The following is a 19,396-nucleotide window of genomic DNA, read 5'->3' as shown; positions in this document are numbered from 1 at the left end:
TCCTCTCCTCTCCTCTCCTCTCCTCTCCTCTCCTCTTCTTCTTTTTTTTTCTCCCTCAAGACAGGGTTTCTCTGTGTAGCTCTAGCTGCCCTAGGACTCTCTGTAGATCAGGCTGGCCTCTGCTTCCCACTGGGATTAAAGGTGTGGGTCACTACCACCTGGCCAAAATCTGAATTTTGATCACCAGGCTTCAGAACCTCTCTCTCCTGTCTGTACCTGTTTTCCTGGGTAGGTGAGTGTACCCTGGTTTCCACGTACCGATCGACTGTGGGCATGTCTTTTAAACTCTGAGGGGGGCAGGGTGTCTCTGCTTCCTTTCTGAAAATACAGATTCTAAGTGGGCGTTGCTGAAGCTTATCGGTACTGGATTTGGAATTTTTGGTGAGGTAGATGGATCATGGTGTCTCCAGGGTTGTGCTTGTAGCTTCCTAGGGAGCCGGGGGTGGGTGCAGAGGGAATGTTTTAAATGCTGTGCCTTCCTGGGGTCGTAGGGGCCTTTCTGCTTAAGTCTGGAAGGACAGATCCTGTAGTTTTGATCTCAGGGTTGGCACCCAGTGTAGGGCACAGAGCTGGTGGGGAGCTCAACAACTAATGTGTCAAATCCTGTAGGTCCCCAGGAGACAAAAGGGCAGCGTCGGGCTTGTGGCTGCCTCTTCTACCTCTCTGGGGAGGCCAGGAGCAGGAACTCAGCTAAAGCGGAGGGCTTCCTCTCAGGCAGAGAGCAAACTGCCCTCCGCCTCTGCAGGAGGGATATTGCCCAGCTTCAGGGCTCCCATAACTCTTTCAAGACAATCACTTTATTTATATGAGTTTGTTTTAAAAAAAAAACCCACAGACGATCCACCCAGGGACCCCTCCGACCGCCTTGGCTTGATTCTCTCCTCTCCTGTGAGTCCATAACTCTTAGTCTTTTGATTCTCCCAGTCCTCAAACTATAAAAATCTTATTTCTATAAGGTCTTTTATGGTTACCCAGATAGTCAATAGTGTCATTTTCATTCATATCATTCTGCAGGGAAGTTAGAGGAAACGAAGCAGACAGAGGAGAGCTATAAATAAGGTTCAGCTACACAGGGCCCCAAGCGGATCCCACTGCGTTCCTTTAAAACTACTCATGCACAGAATACACGCACTACATACACAAGCACACACAGATATGCCCATGGTGTCTACTCATGCCTGGAGACAGGTGCACACAGGTTCGGCCATGCACATACACAGGGGCTTTGCCCCTTGGGCAAGACCTGGGTGCTTGTATGCATACTGCTTGCATGTGTGCATGCATGCATGTGCTTGCTCGAGTGCACACACACACACACATACACACACACACACTACACACCCAAGACTTGGTAAGTATTAGAAAAATAAAAAACCCTTTCTGGAATTTGCCTGGCTTTGAAGAGCCGAGAGCAGACAGCAGCCCTTGCTGTGGCGAGATGGGGGGAGCAAGGCAGGCCAGCCTAGAAAACACATTCCAAAGCCGTGAAGCACAGGGCTGGGCACTCGGCCACGCATGAGCTCATGTACCGGGAGCTTCAGAATTCCCACTGACACCAGAGTCGGAGTCCCTCAGCAAGCTCTGGGAATGAATGGTGTGGTCGCTCCTCTGGGCCCCTTCTCACAGTGTTGGTGGTGTCTTCTGAAGACCAGACCCCTCCGTTCCTGGTGGATAGCTAAAGGAGCACATTGGCCTCTGATTGTGCCTAACTGCAGCTCCTCCATAGAAGCTGTCTACAGCCTTGGGCCTAATGGCTTTACCCAATAGAGAGAGGGGGTGGGGTGGGCATAAAGTACAGAAGGGGACACCTAGACTGAGTCAGACAAAGATATCGGGGACTGATCCAGGTCTGAGGATGACATTGAAGGTTTCCTCAGGGGAGCACAAGAGGCCCATGGGAGGAGGGTGTTGGGGGAGGGGAAGGGCTGAATGGCTCAGCAAATTATTCTTATTGTCATCTTTTATTGGTGGGCTGTGTTTGAGACAGGATTTATCTGCGTAGCCCTGGCTGTCCTGGGACTCACTCTGTAGTAGACGACAAGACTGGCCTTGAACTTGAGATCTGCCTGCCTCTGCCTCTTGAGTGCTGGGATTAAAGGCGTGCATCACTCACTACCTGGTTCTTTTTTTTTTTTTGTGGTTTTTCGAGACAGGGTTTCTCTGTGTAGCTCTGGCTGTCCTGGAACTCACTTTGTAGACCAGGCTGGCCTCGAACTCAGAAATCCGCCTGCCTCTGCCTCCCGAGTGCTGGGATTAAAGGCGTGCGCCACCACGCCCGGCTACTACCTGGTTCTTATTATCCTTTTTTATTTTCATTTTATTTTTGTAGTATTGGTGTTGGAACCTAGGCCCTTACAGATGTTAGGCACAGGCCTTATCACTGAGCTACACACCCCAACCCCAAATCTGGCTCATTGGTTAGGTGCTTAAAAAAAAGGACCGGCCAACAAGCAAGTGGGCTGAGTTCATCCTATGGTATGGAAGCAGACAGATACCCTTCCATCTCTGAACATGTTTACCCTAGGATATCGTGGGAGGAAGGAGCTCCCAGGACATTCCTAGTTTGGGAAATTGCAGGTAGACTAGCTATACTCCAGGGGTCTCCTTAGTTTCCCCATCTGCAAAATGGGGGCAGTGGGTTCTGGCTATTTGCAACATTGCAGGGTACTGTTGGGAGGGGCTCCACCGCTCAGGAGTACCCAGGAAATTCTTCCGAAAGCAGTATGTTTAGAGCTTGTAAGAAATATAACCCGGGCTGGCGAGATGGCTCAGTGGTTAAGAGCACCGACTGCTCTTCCGAAGGTCCCAAGTTCAAATCCCAGCAACCACATGGTGGCTCACAACCATCCGTAACGAAATCTGATACCCTTTTCTGGAGTATCTGAGGACAGCTACAGTGTACTTACATATAATAATAAATTAAAAAAAAGAAATATAACCCATCAGGGTTCCTGAGACCCCGAGAAAGCTACACTTTTAGTTTTCTCCTCTCTCTGTACTATTTAGCCACCCCCTCCCAACACTGAAGCGCTTAGATGGAGCCTGGGGCTCTGAGCTCAAGGGCCTCGAATTCCTCTATTCCCCCACCCCCACCTCTGCATCCCCCCTCCTACAAGGGAACTATTAATTGTAATTTAAGCCTCCCAAGTTAAAAGCAGCGTGTAGATTCAAAGATTCTTTCATGGCAATTACACATCGTTTCTGGCTGCACTTTAGTGCCGGGCTTTTATCTGTTGTTCTGGGGGAATCACTTACCGGCCAGAGCGCCAAGCTTCACACAGATTTCTCCCTGATTATGTTTAATGGCAAAAGGAGAGTTAACTCTCCGCCCTCCTGAGCAGTGACAGGAGTTCCCCCACTTGGGCAGATACAGCAGGGAAGAGCTGGGCACTTGGGAGTTTCAGGCACCTTCATGTTCTAGAGTCATTTGTACAAGACTTTAAGGGGACCCATGTGGTTCAGAGCAGGCAAGGAGCATTTGTTGATGTTTTAAATACCAACAGCAGCTAATTGCTTACTCTACACATTCCATAACAATGGGAGACTACTGGGTACCAGGCTCTGGGCTGGCATCATCTCCTTATTTACATTGCAAGGTGCTGGATTTTTATGGCCATATGGACAGACAGACAGACACACAACCTCCATATGCAGGGACACAGCATTTGAGCCCTCATCTGAGTCACAAATGTCCACTTGGACACTTTTCACACTGAACCTTCTCTGCGTATATGTTCGCCGGCCCCTGGCATAGTTGAGAGGTCACAGGAGCTTGTTGTGAGTCTTGGAACATCATGGGATGGAATTATAGAGCCGGGTCCCTGTGCCCACTTCCACTGTGCCTCTGACCCCCATCTGTCATTCCCATTTGGAACACTAGCCTTTGTCCCTCAGCTGGGTAGCATTCCTGTGCTATGGGTGTGACTCTGTCAATTTCAACTACAACAGCTTTCACATCAGGTCTCCTCTGAACCTTCTCCAGTGGGTTTTTCCTTGTCTGAGGTCTTGGTGAGACCTTCCATCTCAGGACAAGAAAAGGTCATGGTTATTCTTGGGTCCTGTGTTCTCTTCATTTCCTGCACCCAGTCATTGGCCAAACATGTAGGCTGCACTTTAAAAGCGTACCTCTGAGCCCCCTTTGCCACCGGTCACTGCCACCCTGGTGCGTCCTCCTCAGCTGGCTCTCTGCAGTGACTTCCAGGCAGGTGGCTCTGCTTCTGCTCTTGGTCTCTATAGAAGTCTGGGGAGGGTTCATTTCAGACCAGGTCCTCCGGAGGACCTTATAGTGGCCAGCAAGTTCTTATGTGCACTGTTCTGTGTCATCCCATCTCACCATGGTCATCCCGATGTTTTCCCACCTAGTTTCCACGTGGGTAACTCCCTTACAACCACCTTCAAGTCTTTGCTCAAATATCACTTCTTAATGAGGTTGTCTCAAGTATCTTCTTTGATTTCACAGCCTGCTGCCTTATGGGGCCCTGCCCTCTGATCCTTCTTCCTCTGCTGATTTTTGCTTCTTTTCTTGCCATCCTCTCCCTCCCCTAGAAGATACCCTTCCCATAGCAGGTTGAATACACAGAGAAAGAGACTGTGATAGAGAATTTCCCTTGGAGGGAGTGTACTAGGAAAGGCTCTCAGACCTGTGAAGGAAGCAGCCCAGGACAGAGGAAGGGCTGCCATCTGATGCAGTCACAGCAAAGGCTGGAGCTGATGTTCAGGGACCTGGGATCCAGGAGAGCTTTCAAAGCGGCTAGGCATTAAGACAGGGCATGGGCATTTGTGATTCTCTACTGACCAGACATGGGATGAAGGCTCTCCTAGGGAAGGGAGTAGCTGTAGGTGAAGCAGCTCCCTTTTCAGAGCAGTTTTGCAGAGAGACTGCTGAATGGCCATCCACCAACACTCCCATAACAAGGGAGAGGAGTCTCAGTTCCAAAGTGGGGAACTGGGGCAGACCAGAGAATCCATTATACATTTAAAATATTCAAATGAGTATTGACATATTATATTCATTATTTCTTTTTTCTTTCCCGCTCTATAGGGAGTTACATGAGGGAACGGCTGTCTGTGGCTACAGCTGCATGAGGTTTCTCAAGTGCTTGGGACAGTAGGTCCTCCATAAATGTTTCCTGAATGAATGAATGAATGAACGAATGAGCCAGTTCAATATTCTCTCTATGTCTCTCTGTGTCTCTGTGTCTCTCTCTGTCTCTCTGTCTCTGTTTTTTTTTTTTTAAGACAGGGTTTCTCTGTATAACAGCCTTGCCTATTCTGGCATTTGCTTTGTAGACCAAACTGACCTCAAACTCAGATATCCTCCTGCCTTTGCCTCCCGAGTGCTGGGTCTAAAGGCATGTGCCACTGTATCAGCTGCTGGTTCAATCCTCAGTGTCCTTATTTGCCTTGATCACCACCCTAACTGGAATTTTGGTTCCAGTTCTGACACCAACCAGTTGCACAAACCACAGACAAATGGTCTCACTCCTTGGAACCTTTGCTTCCTTCTCTGGGAAATGGGTAAATAGAGGCACCTGTCTCATGGGGTTAGGAGGAGGAATGAACAAACTTGTAAACGTAGCTAGCTGGTGATCAGTGAAGGCTGGTTGCTCTTGGTGACATCACTCTTGCTCCCAGGAGTCTGCATAGACTTGAACGTGGAGCTGGGACTCCAGCTGGTGCACTTGCGGTCAACAGGTGTGCAGGAAGACGTGGTTTCAGACAGAGATCTGCTTATTAGCAGCAGATAGCTGGAGTTCTTGCTTTGGGAGAACTGTGTGCATCTGTGTGTGTGTGTGTGTGTGTATGTGTGTGTACATGTATCTGTATACATTATCGCATATACAAGCAGTGCAAATGCAAGTAGTGTTCAAAGATGTAGACTCTCTTTGTTTTGAGACAGGGTCTCCCTTTGTAGTCCTGGCTGGTTTGGAACTCACTACATAGACCACCAGGCTGGCTTCAAACTCACAGAGATCTTCCAGCTTTTGCCTCTTGAGTGCCAACATTAGAGGTGTGTGTCTCTACCATGCCTGGCAAAGCTGTGCTTCTAAAAGACAACTTATCTTAGGCACTGTTTCCTTGAGTAGCCACCCATTCTGGAGAATTAGAATGACCCAGAGGCTCATCTTCCCTCCTGCTTCTCCTCCTCCTTTAGCTCTTGCATGAAACTCCTCCCACTACATCACTGAATGAACACCCCACTTCCGTAGTCTCTTGGGACTTCCTGTGGACAAGCCCAGTGGAGCACTTGACCTCAGGAACAATACCAACCACCATTCTCCTCTTGAGTTCCCTAATGCGGCTTGAGGAGGTTGCTATGGTTTAGTTCTCAGGGATAGTAGCATTGGTTGCCCATAGCATCCAATGGTCTCTCTCCCAGAACTGCCTTTTGATAAATGGAACCGCCTCTCCTAGAGTTTATATTCCTCCCAGGAGGCGGTTCCGACTCACCGACTGTTTACTATCACCTAATTTCGGTCTATCTCTAAAGTGTCATACCTGTTCTAGAACTTTCCAAGGGATTGCCGTTTGCGATGCATATGCACAGGGTTCAAGGATTCACTCAGCCCAGTCCGGCTTTCTTTCCTTTTGACTAATGTCCCTGCTTTCACTCTCCAGTAAATCCCCTGCATGCAAATCTCCATCTTTGATCTATTTCTAGGGAACCTGACCTACTACTACAGTTGGTGCTGGGAGTGGTTCCTAGGAAACAGACTCTAAAATGGGAATCTAGAGCTGGATTATCCACCGGCCTGTTGGTAACGAGAGCCCGTCTCTAGTGGTGGGTGGAGGCTCTAATGGCCTCTGAGTGGCTTGTTAAAACTTTTAGCAGTGGTGAAGTAGGGTGGGATACTGGTGGATGCGGATTTGCTGGTAGGCAGCCTCTCTGATATTTGAGAGGCTCGGAGGAGGTAGTGACGACAGTCTCTAGAATTAGATGATTGTGGCTGGGGCCAAAGACAATGAAAGGCTAAGGTGATCCATCACTACTTTTTAAAAATTAAAAGTTGTTCCTTTTATGCGTGTGGGTGTTTCGCCTGCATTTATATCTGTGTACCACGTGTGTACAGTGAACGTGGAGGCTGGAAGAAGGTGTTAGATTCCTAGGACTGGAGTTATAGACAATTGAGCCACCATGCCAGTGCTGGGAATCGAACCCAGATCCCTCTGGAAGGGCAACCAGTGCTCTCAACTGCTGAGCCATCTCTTTAGCCCCTCATCACTAATTCTATAATGAGCTGTGGAAATGGGAGGGTTTCCTGGCAAACAAACAACAACAACAAAAAAATTTCTCCTACAGCTGGAGGGTGGAAAAACAGCTGTAACCCAGGATCAGGGTAAAGGATTTCCAGAGAAAACAGAATTTTCAATAGAATTGTTTTGAATTGTCACGGTTTGGCTGGGGATCCTGATACCTGGGACACAGACATTTGGGTTGACACCCTAGGTCACCTAGGCAGCAGTTGACCTTCACTTTCTTCCTATTAAAGACTATAGGTGTCCTGTGTATGCAAATGGTGCAAGGACCTTTCAAGATACCATGCACTATGTAGCAACTGCAACACAGCCAGCCACCAGGCCAGTAACATGGACGAGACTGCAATATAACCTGATTGTCCATGAAGAAGAGGATGCGGGGCCCAGCTTGTGGGCAGGAGCAAGGGGTTAACTTAGATCCTCTGGTCTTACCTCACTGGTTTACCTTCCACCTTACTGTCAGAGGAAATCTTTTGAAAGAGATGGCTTACCAGTCTCTGCCTTACTTAGAACTCTTCGGTAAGTCCCTGTTGCCTCCGGGAAGACCCACATTTCTCGGCTCGATGTTGCTTCATCTCTTATCTCAGTTTCCGTGTGTTCTGCTGGCGGTGGCTTTGCTTATTCTCACACTGAAGCCTCTCTTTGCTCTCGATGTTCCCTTTGCCTGGAAGCTCTTCTTCCTCCCTTCACAGGGAGCCTCTCTAGTTCAGTTCAAGTGCCTTGGGCTCACCTCCAGAAGGGGTTGTGTTCTTATGCCTGCCTTCCTCTCCAGGGGATGCTACCTCTATCTTCAGCTGCTGAGAATGTCAGTTGCTGGGTGTGCCCAGCCACATCCCTCCATGGAGACCGGGAAACAGCAGGCAGTTACCTCCACTCAAGTGATGACCTCTCTTGGAATAGCCAGCAGCTAATGCTGGCTGATGAAGGCATAGTCTCCTTAACTCAGCTTAGGATAATGCTTTCCTTTGTGGCTGCAAAGTACTCAAAGGTCTGTCACTGGTCTTAGGTGCGGTTCTAGAGACTTTCTGTTGCTGTGAGGATACACTGTGGCTAAAAGCAACTTGGGGACAAAGGGGTTCATTTTATCTCTCACACGAGTGACAGTTCATCAACTTGAAGCAGAACCCACAGAGGAATACTGCTCACTGACCTGCTCTCATGTTCATGTTCAGCCACCCTTCTTGTGCAGCCCAGGCCCATCAGCCTAGGGAATGGTACTTCCCATAGTGGACTGGGCCCTCCTACAGAAGTTAGCAATCAAGAAAATGCCCCACACATAGAGCCCACAGGCCAATCTGATGGAGATGTTTTGTCAACTAGGGTTTCCTCTTCCCAGTTGACTAGTTTGTGCCAAGTTGACAACAACGAACCATCACGTGTGCAAGTCCAATCCCATCTTTCTCAATAAATAAATATGTTTGATTGACATCCAATGGTCGCACTTGCTTCCAGGCTACAGTTTGATGTTTGAGCACATATGCAATCGGTATACTGATGAAACCAGAGCAGTTAGCATTCTCATGTCTTTATCATTGCATCATGTTTGAGCTTTTGAGAGCCTCTCTTCTTAGCTCCCTCTAAAAGCATGTTACAATGAACTCCCCACACAGTGATTAGAATGCATTCCTTCTGTCTAACTGCGATTGGTACCTCCAATCTACTCTTCCACTCTCCTCCCCACCCTCCCCATCCTCTAGTGAGCACACTTGATGAACTTCGCTTTTGACTTTCTTCCTTTCCTTATAGGAATCTCCAGAGTGCAACTCCTGTCCAGTTGAACTCATTCTTTGAAACCCCCGTTTCAAAGGCTGCTCCAGAGAGCCCAGTTGTTGAACACCTTTTCATGTGTTCTTAGATATTCTTTCTCTGTATCTCCTCAGAATCAACATTAGTTAGTGAGTGTTTTTCAGTTGTCTGTGACTGTGTAACAAACTGTGCCTTGACAATAGCGACTTAAAATGACTGGAGTTCTCCTTTCTGTTTTATGGGTTGGTTGGGCTCTTCTAGTCAGTTCTGCATTATCTGTTGTGACTGGGCTGAGCTGGGGGCCCCTTTGAAGCTGGGATCAAGTGTTTCCCCACTCTCCAGGGCTCCCATCCACATGGTGTTTAATTACTTAATCTGGCTCTCTTACACTCAGTTCACTGGATTCCCAAAGGGAGGAAGTGGAAGTGACTGTCATCTTAAGTCTTGGTCTTCACTCCTGCCACACACTACTGATGAGAGCATGGTGACAGGCATGATTGTGAAGGAGGAGACTAGGTTCCACTGTGCAAGAGGAGTATCATGATGTCAGGGAAAGAGGCCGAGGCTGACCACTGGACACTGATTCCCACAGCATCATCGTGGGGGTTCCTTGAGAGCAAGGAATCAGTTGTATGACCATTGTCCTCAGCCAGGTACTTCCAGGGACTATCAGAGATCTTTGGTGACAGAGATCCAGTCTTACAACTTCTCATGTTAGAATCCTGGGTGCATGCATGAACACACACACACACACACACACACACACACACACANAGAGAGAGAGAGAGAGAGAGAGAGAGAGAGAGAGAGAGAGAGAGAGAGAGATATGCAGACAAGCCCTGGCTGTCAGCAGCCTTTAATGACTCCTCTTTAATTCCAAGATAGCACATCCAAATGCTGCCTGGGAATTTTTCTGGGCATGGGCTCTGCCCCCTGGGGCATGAACGGGCAAATTTTATTCAGCCACATGGTTACACAGGGTCCTGGATCCAAACACAGACTTAATAATTAAGGCTCGTCTCTCCTCTCTCTTGTCACTGTACATTTAGAGCATGTGGAAGTCATTAGTGTTGTTTGTCAAATATTTCTGGCTGTGCACCTGCTGAACACATGGAAGGATTGCACTTCTTGGCCCTCTTGTGGTTGGGTGAAGCCTTGTGATGAAGTCTGGCCAATGAGCTGCGCATGGAAGTGACTCTGTGCCATGCACGGGCATCTAATCGTGTTGTGAAGCCTGCAGAGAGAGCTCTTTCCCTCTGGCCTGGTGCTGGCAAGGCTTCAGATGGTGTCTGCTTCATCGGGCAGTGGACAAACAAGGGGCAGAGCCCCACCAACGCATGAGGAGCAGGTGACACAGGTATACGGTCTCAGCTGGGATGAACAGGGGGTTTGTCAGAGTCCTTTGTTCTTGACTTTTGTGCTGATAGAAGGGTCCCAGAGGATCTGAGCTGTCTGAGCTTAGACCTGGAGATGGAGATGAGCAGATGCTGGGATTCAGCTCCTACACCCAGGCCACACACTAATAGGTACTACAGTCACAAAGGCTCAGTGTTCAAACCAAGATGGTATGTTTTTCAGCTAAGGCAGGGCTTTAAGAAAATTCTTGCCACATCTCCTGTTTGGACCTCCCCCCTCCCCATTTCCTCATTCACTCCCTGGGATTTGAGTCCTTGTCTTAAAGGCAAGTGATTTGAATGCCCAGACATTTGCATATGGGTTTCCTTCTGTTGCTTTATTCTAGCTCAGCGGCTCTCTAACTTTAGTGTGCCTAAAAATTTCTGTTCATGGCTGTATAAACAAACTCATGGATACTGTACTTTGCGAGTGGCTTTAGTTTTCCAAGGGCACTTTTGACTTTATGCAATTCCCGTCTCAGGCACTTCCAAATCTGGGCCCCCAGCCCCCCACCCCACCCGTGTGAGATGGGATTCCATTGTTCAAAACCAAAAGAACCTTGCAAGTTTTATGAGATGCTGAGAGCACAAGATGCCAGCAGCAGCTGCTCTTAGCCTGTTATCCACCCATCACCCAGTCCTGTTGATTGTACACCCACAGTCTAAGCCTCCATCATCCTTCCCCGGATTCCCAGGGAGGGCCCCTAACTCACTTCTGCTTCTGTCCCTGCTCCTTTCAATCTATTGTCTGCACTGCAGACAGAGTGAGCCCCTCCAACCTCTGTCAGGTCACATAGCATCTCTGTGCAAACCCCCTCACCTGCCTCTCTTGGCTCTTAAAAGGAAGACTAGCATCTTTACAGTTTTTCTGAGGCCACAGTGCCTGTCTCTCCGGTCTTATGCCTCTGCAGGCTCCCGTTTGGTCCCTGTGGTCTGGGCTGACCTTTTACTTCATCAATATGTTCCTGTCCCTCCCCCAACGCCACAGCACCTGTGTTACCATCTGCGGGGACTGTGCCTTCTCCACCCTTCTGTTTTGTGCTTGGTTAACTCCTACTCATGCTTCAGATGTCAGTTCAAATGTTAAGCCTTCAGAGGCGCCTTCAAGTCAGCTCATTCTTCATTTGCTCTCCTAGAATGCGTGGCGAATATTCCCTTGGAATATTTCTCACAGTGTGCAATTATGCACTCATTTGTTTGGTTATCTGATGAGCACTTGTTTCTTCCATTAGACTGTAAGCTCTAGGCGAGCAGGGTTGGGACTGCCTAGCTCTACTTGGTTTAGCAGCCCGTGATGTATGCATCTGCTGCACAGATGATGGGCTGGTGCTAAGGCGGCAAAGCATCTGTGACAGCGGACCGCTGCTACACTGGTGTCGTCGGTGACAGCTCTCCTTTTCTGTGTGGCTCAGGCTGTGGTTTGCTCCAGTTTTTGTTTCTGAGTTTCTGAGGCCCGAGAAACTAGAAACTGTCCCCAGGTGCAAAAAACAAGCCCTAGAACAGCAGTTCTCAACCAGTGGGCCGTGACCCCTTTGTGTGTGGGGGTCTAAGGACCCTTTCATAGGGGTCACATATCAGATTTCCTGCATATCAAATATTTACATTACGATTCATAAAAGTAGCAAAATTATAGTTATGAAGTAGCCATAAAATTTTATGGCTGGGGGTCACCTCAGCATGAGGAAGTATATTGAAGGGTCGCCATGATGGGAACATTGAGAACACTGACCTAGAGAATAATTCGATAAGACTCACATCATGTTCCCCAGGTTCCAAGGGAGAACTTTTCTAAGAGTCCATAGTGCTCTCTGGCCTGCGCGCTGACAAGCTAGAAACCACCTGAAGTCTTCAGGGCGACAGAGCTGGACCTGAGAGAGTGCATTAACATCAGATTGTTGGCTTGTTGCGGCCTTAGCTCTGACCGCAGGTCTGTGAGGGGATGGGGCTTACCTTAGAAAGGAAGGACATTTCTACTTCCTATAGTTCAGGAGGTGGGCTAATTCTAGAGCGACAAAGGAAGAGGCCCGAATTATCTTCCACTTTCTGGAGGTTTGGACCAGCTTGTTCTGGAAACAGGAGTGACTGGAAGCATCAATAGTTACCGTAACAGAAAAATTTAAACGTTCTGTGGAGCTGAGGAGAAGTTTAGTTCTTGCTCCCATGAGTGTTGGTAAGTGGTGGCTTTCCTCCGGGTAGTAAAGGACCCGGCTCCCTCCATTTCAAGGTGGACTCATTTTAAATGTATGATATCCCCCTTCCCTCCTCTCCCCTCCACTCCCCCTTTCCCTTGTTCTCCCTTTCACATTTTCTTCCCTTCTTCCCTCCTTTCCTCTCTCTCTTCCTTCCTTTCTTTATTTTTTTGACCTGGTTTTACTATGTAATCCAGGCTAGTTTGAACTCACAATACCCCAGCCCCTGCCACTGTGATTACAGATGCCTGCTTACAACTTTGGATAACATATGATCCTTTCTTTCTTTCTTTCTTTCTTTCTTTCTTTCTTTCTTTCTTTCTTTCTTTCTTTCTTCCTTCCTTCCTTCCTTCCTTCCTTCCTTCCTTTCTTNTTTCTTTCTTTCTTTCTTTCTTTCTTTCTTCCTTCCTTCCTTCCTTCCTTCCTTCCTTCCTTTCTTTCTTTCTTTCTTTCTTTCTTTCTTTCTTTTTTCCTTTCTTTCTTTCTTGTCAAGTTTCTCTCATGTATCCCAGGTGGGCCTTGAATTCACTTTGCAACCAAGGATGACCTTGAATTTCTGGTCCTTCTGCTTGCACCTCCTTAGAACTGGGGTCACAGGTATGGATCACTAGACCCAGAACTGTATCCTTGTACATATGACTCTGTGTTAATGGTTTTTCATTTTTGTGTGTGAGTGTGTGTGTTCATGTGTTTGTGGGCTCACACGTGTGTAGGTACGTGTGCACATAGGTGTGTAGGTACACGTGCACATAGCGCATATGTGGAGGCCTGAGGTTGGTGTTGGGTCACCCTCATCTGCTTTTCTGCTTTATTCATTGAGTCTGACCCAAGGCTCACTGCTAATGATCTCGCAAGCCACCTTGTTCTGGGAATTCTCCAGTCTCTGCCTTCCAAAGTTTTACAACTTCCAAGGGATTACAAGTTGGCTGCCATGCCCTTCCCGAATTTTACACGAATTCCTGACATCAAAATTCTACTTCCTTTGCTTTCTCCCATTTCCCCCAGCCCACATATGACTCTGTTTTGTTTTGATTTCTGAGACAGGGTTCCTTCGTATAACTGCCCCACTTGTCCTGGAACTTGCTTTGTAGACCAGGCTGGCTTTGAACTCACAGAGACCCATCTGCCTTTTGAGTGCTGGAATTAAAGCGGTGTACCATCACACCTGGCCACACATATAACTCTTAAGGTCAACGTAGAAATGGAGGAATAAATTTGAGTCAGGCCAGGAGTCAGCTTAGATTGCTCAAGGGAGTCCAGATTTGACTCCATGAAGAAATAGCTTATTCACATAAGAGCTACCTGTGCTGCAGCTCTGCAGCAGCGGGAGCCATGTGGGTGCAGCTGAAGGTGGGGGACTTGTGTGGGACTAGGGGTAGGAACCCAAGTATGGATCAGGGTGTCAGCTACTGACATAAGAATATTTTCCTGCCAGGCAGTGGTGGCTCATTGCCTTTAATCCTAGCACCCAGAGGCTGAAGAAGGTGGATATCTGTGAGTTTGAGGTCAGCCTGGTCTATAGAGTGAGTTCCAGGACATCCAGGGCTACACAGAGTAACCCTGTCTTGAAACAAAACAAAACAAAACAAAACAAAACAAAACAAAACAAAATATTTTCCTAAAAACTATAGAGTCCTTTGTTTATACAGACACTTGCTATCAGGGCTATAGTGCTATTGGGATGTCCCCATGGGGTTCACACCTGCAGTAAATAAAGGGTGGTGTTGAAATTGTCTTGGTAGAGTATTGATGACCCAATCAGAGGATCTGAGCTGTGGCATGAGACTGGACAGTCATGAACTATGTTTTCTTGAATGGTCCAGAGGACATTCTCATCCCTAAAGAAGCAAGGGGTGCTCTAACCAGGGGCATTCAGTTCTGAAGGGTTCTGCATGGCTACCTTCTCTGGACAAGGATGGGTGGTAAGAGATATTGGCAGGGAGCTGGGGTTCCTGATGAGCGGGGCAGTGATGGGCTTGAGAATAGCAGAGGCTAGCAGAGAACAGACAGAGGAAAGTGGACTTGGTCACCGCATCAAGCAGTAGAGCCAAGTAGCAGCCGAGAAACCTTAGTCCCAAGGGCCCCATGCTGATAGCTAAGGTGCTAGACATGAACAGCCAGTCTGGGCATTGCCTGACTTCAGTCATCATGAAGGAGCTAGATGGGTAAAAAGGCAGAGGCCCATAGCAGCCTTTCTCATAGAAAAATGGTGACTCTTGATTCGCTTTCCAGATCTGAGCTACCTTTTACACCGAGTCCTTTGATGGAAAGAGGAGGCCAAGTTCCCTTGAGCTAGCACTTAGAAATGGTGGTTGAAGTATCTACAGTAGGCTATCCCCCAGTCATTTTTCAGAGGGACTTCACATTCCACACCAGTCGTTGGCTGGACTCAAGAAACATTCAGATTGTTTTAAGTCTATGATGATGGGCTGTCTTCCTTAGGTTTTTTTCATTGTCATGATGAAACACCATAACCCACAGCAACTTGGGGAGGAAAGGGTTTATTTGGCTTACACTTTCAAGGTCACAGTCTATCACAGAGGGAAATCAAGGCAGGAGCTCAAACACGGGCAGGAACCTTGAAGCAGGAACTGATGCAGAGGCCATGGAGGGATGCTGCTTATTAGCTTGCTCATCATGGCTCTACTGAGACCGACAGCCCAGGGGGAGCGCTATCCACAGTCTTCTAGGCTCTCCCCCATTAAGAAAAGGCTTTACAGACTCGCCTACTGCTTGATCTTCTGGAGGCTGAAGTTCTCTCCTCTCAGATAACTGTAGCTTGTGTCAAGTCATCATAAAAGTAGCCAGCACACAGACTGTGGAAAACAGATGACATCTCCAGCTGTAGCTGCTCTCTGCTGGATTTGGTATCTTCACTAGAATAGATCACTGTTGCCTCCAGCATTTGATACACCACGTTTGATCTTTTCAGTTCACATCAGGAAAAAGGATTAGAAGCGGTTTGTATTCACATGGGAAAGACAGCAATATATATTCACTGTCTTGCCTCGGGGCTATGTTGATTCTTTTCTGTTACATTATAGTCTAAAGGGTCTTTGATTATCTTGACATTCCAGATCCACCATGCTGGTCCCCTCTGCTGATGGCATCATTTCCCTCAATCCCAGGAAGGATTGAGGAAGTGACAAGGACTTGGATGCCCTCATAGGAGATATGTACATCAAGACACAGGAAATAAACCCAGCAAAGATTCAGGAGCCGGCACACCTGTGACACGCTTAGAGGTCTTGCCCACTGAGTTTCCAACCATGGAGGAAGAAGTATCGTGCTTGGTAGGTCCTCTTGGGATTTATGAGGCACTAGATTCTCACTTGGGAATAATGGTGTTCTAATTGATTTGTTGACTAATAGCCTAGGAGGTTGCTAGTTTTGGGTGGGTCCAGGTGAAAAAGATGCAAGTCTGAGGTGCAATAACATCCCTGTCCCTCTTGGACCATATGACATGCAATCCAGTAGTGTTGGAGGGATCTGGAGTAGAGTCCGGCAACCTTCATTAGGAGACTCAGAGAAAATGCTTTGAGTTATGGGATAAGGCTATGGGCACACTTGCAAAGAACTACCTGATGCTTTCAGACCAGTTCCTGGAGTATTACTGGACTCCAGCAGAGACTGAGCACCTGACCATGGATGACCAAGTGACTGTATGGCCAGAGATTTCCACTTTGCGCTAGGTATTAGCATAACTAAGTCCTTGCTTGAGGGGATACATGTGCAGTCCTTTGAGGATGGAATGGTGTACTAGAATCAGATCTACTCAGGCTCAGAAGCTTAGGTACAAGCGGCTTAGTTGTCTGTGTCATCCAACTTGACAGAGCCAATACCTTCCTCTCAGTTCATATCTATTCCCTTGTCAGGAGATTCCTATGGCCTGAAGATGGAGGGAAACCCCCGAGTTAGTTCATGGATGGGTCTGCTCAATATATTAGTAGACCTAAAAGACTACATATCGAGGAGTCTTTCATAAGGAAATGGTTTAAGGTGTGAGGTTGGTTGTCAAGAAACAGTCAGAGATGAGTTTCTACAAAGACTTTTGGTTGGGGAATTGGTCAGAAGACTGGAAAAACCAAGATGGTGTGATCCGAGATAGGGAGTCTGGGGATAGGGTGTGGATGGTTCTGTGGGTGTTTTACTTGCCTTTTTCATTGCCGGGACGAAATACCTAACCAAAGCATCTTAAAGGAGGGATCAATTTTGCCTCAGTTCATCATGGTTGGGAAGTCACGGTGGTAGGAGTAGCAGGCTTGGTCATAATGCACCCACAGGATGTGTATGTACGCCATGATGCATCCACAGTCAGAAAGCAGAGGGGATGACCATGTGCGGTCAGCTTACTTTCTTCTATTTATTCGGTGCAGGTTCCCAGACCATGGCACGGAACCATCCACACTGGTGGTAAGTCCTCCCATCATAATTAAGGTAATCTAAATCCCTAAAGACCCTTAAGTGATAGTATGTCCCAAGGGACAGAATGCATGGATCTGGGAGCCAAGGGCTGAAAGTGGGTTTGGGTTCTCATCATCACTTTCAGGGACCAAATTGGGGAACTTTTGCTTCCTGCCTCGATTCTCAAGTTTCTGTGCAATTAAGAGATCCTAGTTCCAAGAGGTTGGGCCCTTCCACCAGGAGAGATAATAGGGCTTTCATTGCACCTCAAAGAGTTCTATGTTGTGTTGTTTGTGCAAGTCGACCAGTGCACAAAGAGGTAGGTGTGCCGCTGCATGATGGATGGGACAAAGAAAAAGATGTCTAGGACTCTCCTACTTCCCCTGGGAAGTGTTTGCGCACCCAGAGTGCATGCCTCAGGGATGTAACACAGTAAGGCAGTAGGATTGTGAATTTTGTCCTCTGCCAATGGAATTCACGTTAAGCTAGTGGGCTGCATGAGCCGATTTTAACAGATGGCCCTGTGGCGGGGTGAAGAGTAGATTAGCGGGGCTCAAGTGGATTTAGGGAGTTGAGAGGAAAGGTAATTATAATATCCAAGATAAGCAATGGTTATGAGTTGCTCTTGTGTGATACTGGCAGTAGAAATGGAGAGAGGCAGATGGAGACTTTGGGGGAATAGAATCAGCAAGACAGGGATTCCCTGTTTCCATTGAGATCTATCTGCTCAGGATTGCTTCGGCTCACTCAGTCACAGTCCCATGCAAGGCCAAGGCCAATCACTGGCTCCACAGCAAGCCCCACTTAGACCTCTTGCTGGTATATGTATGTATATATATATGTATGTATATATATATATGTATGTATATATATATATGTATGTATATATATATATATATATATATATATATATATATATAACTCAGAGAGCTTGCTTATTGGCCATTGAAGCTGCACAGTGCACTGAAGCCCTGGTGCAGGACCTCTCAAGATAAGTCCAACTAACTAACAGAGAGAGCTATTCTCTTTAGCAGAGCAAAGGAATTCTCCTTCTGTTTTGGACACTCAGTGTGGCACTTCTGCGAAACTCTGTCGCTGTGGTGTTTGGTTGATTGTCATTGTGTTGAGTAGTGGTCTCGTTGATTTGTGGGAATCATGTGGCAATCTTAAACCATCCAGAATTACCCAGTAGGGAGGTACATGGGAGTTGACTAGAAGGGAACTCTTTAAGAGGGGAATTCTTTTCACCAGTTAGCTGGAGGCCCAGGACCCTGGGGAAATGGGACTGTTATTTGCACTTGGGGACTGGTTAGGCCCAATGCATCGGGTTGTTATGTTTGTTGTATGATACAAAAGCTCTCTTGTATGATGCTTGCTGCTTCTTTAGAGCAATGGTTCTCAACCTTCCTAATGCTGCAACCCTTTAATACAGTTCTGCATCTTGTGGTGACCCCTAGCCATAAGCTCACTTTGTTGCTACTTCATAACTGAAATTTTGCTACTGTTACGAATCATAATGTAAATATCTGTTATGTGATCCCTGTGAAAGAGTCATTTGAATCCCTACAGGGGTTGTGACTCAGAGGTTGAGAACTACTGCTATAGAGACTTGTTTCCTAAGGTCCCTCTTATAGTTCGAATGTGAAATGTCCCCCACAGAACCATTTGTTCAGATATTTGTTCTCTAGCTCATAGTGCTATTGGGTGGAACCTTTAGGAGGTGGGGTCTAGCTAAAGGTGTATCTCTGGAGGGCTAAATTTGGAGTTGATAGCCTGTCCCCACTTCCTGTTCCAATTCTGTTTCCTGGTCTGCAGAGAGGTGAACACTGCTCCTACCGCCATGTCTTCCTCACCAGGAGGTACTGTCGCCTCCAACTATGAACCAAGGCAAATTCTTCCTTCCTTGCTTTTTTGTCTGCTTTTGGTTACAAGAAAATCAACTAATATAGTTGTTTAAAATGTAATAACCGCTAAAGGCAGTGCCAGTGGTGTTCCAGAATGACCTAGGCCTGAGGACTATTCTGCTGGACTTCCTAGGGACTTAGTGAATGTATGCTGGGTCTCATAAGAGGTAGATATTCTGAGGGATACTTAGGAGTATGTTCATGAGGCTGTTAAAAAGTGTGTGTGTGTATTTTTTTTTAAATAATGCCCATCATATTAGGATCTCAGTAAATAATTGTTCAGCTGTTTGAGTTAAGTTCTAATACCCATCCTAAATGCTGGTTCAGAATAGATGTTAACAGTTTTCTCTGTAGGGTAATTTAGTCTCCACATAGGGAATTAAGTTAGTTAAAGCTGAAGACCTCAGCCGGGCGTGGTGGCGCACGCCTTTAATCCCAGCACTTGGGAGGCAGAGGCAGGCGGATTTCTGAGTTCGAGGCCAGCCTGGTCTACAAAGTGAGT

The 19,396-nt window shown here is 47.2% G+C and overlaps 1 long non-coding RNA gene across 2 annotated transcripts in view; it reads left to right on the top strand.

The window, feature by feature from the left end:
• Positions 1–19,396, top strand: part of LOC110293669 — a 46,474-nt gene that overhangs the window by 2,296 nt on the left and 24,782 nt on the right. Inside the window, exons 2-4 of one of the 2 annotated variants that reach the window (XR_002377833.2) lie at positions 15,664–15,879; positions 16,963–16,999; positions 18,806–18,877. This is a non-coding gene — a long non-coding RNA (uncharacterized LOC110293669). Of the gene's footprint in view, positions 1–15,663; positions 15,880–16,962; positions 17,000–18,805; positions 18,878–19,396 lie in introns of those variants that run through there. The other variant, XR_002377832.2, reaches the window with a different exon arrangement.

The sequence above is a fragment of the Mus caroli genome, chromosome 4, assembly GCF_900094665.2.
Source record: "Mus caroli chromosome 4, CAROLI_EIJ_v1.1, whole genome shotgun sequence".
Lineage (NCBI taxonomy): Eukaryota > Metazoa > Chordata > Mammalia > Rodentia > Muridae > Mus > Mus caroli.
The sequence above is the reverse complement of the archived record's forward strand: the minus strand, read 5'-3'. Positions and strand labels throughout refer to the sequence as shown.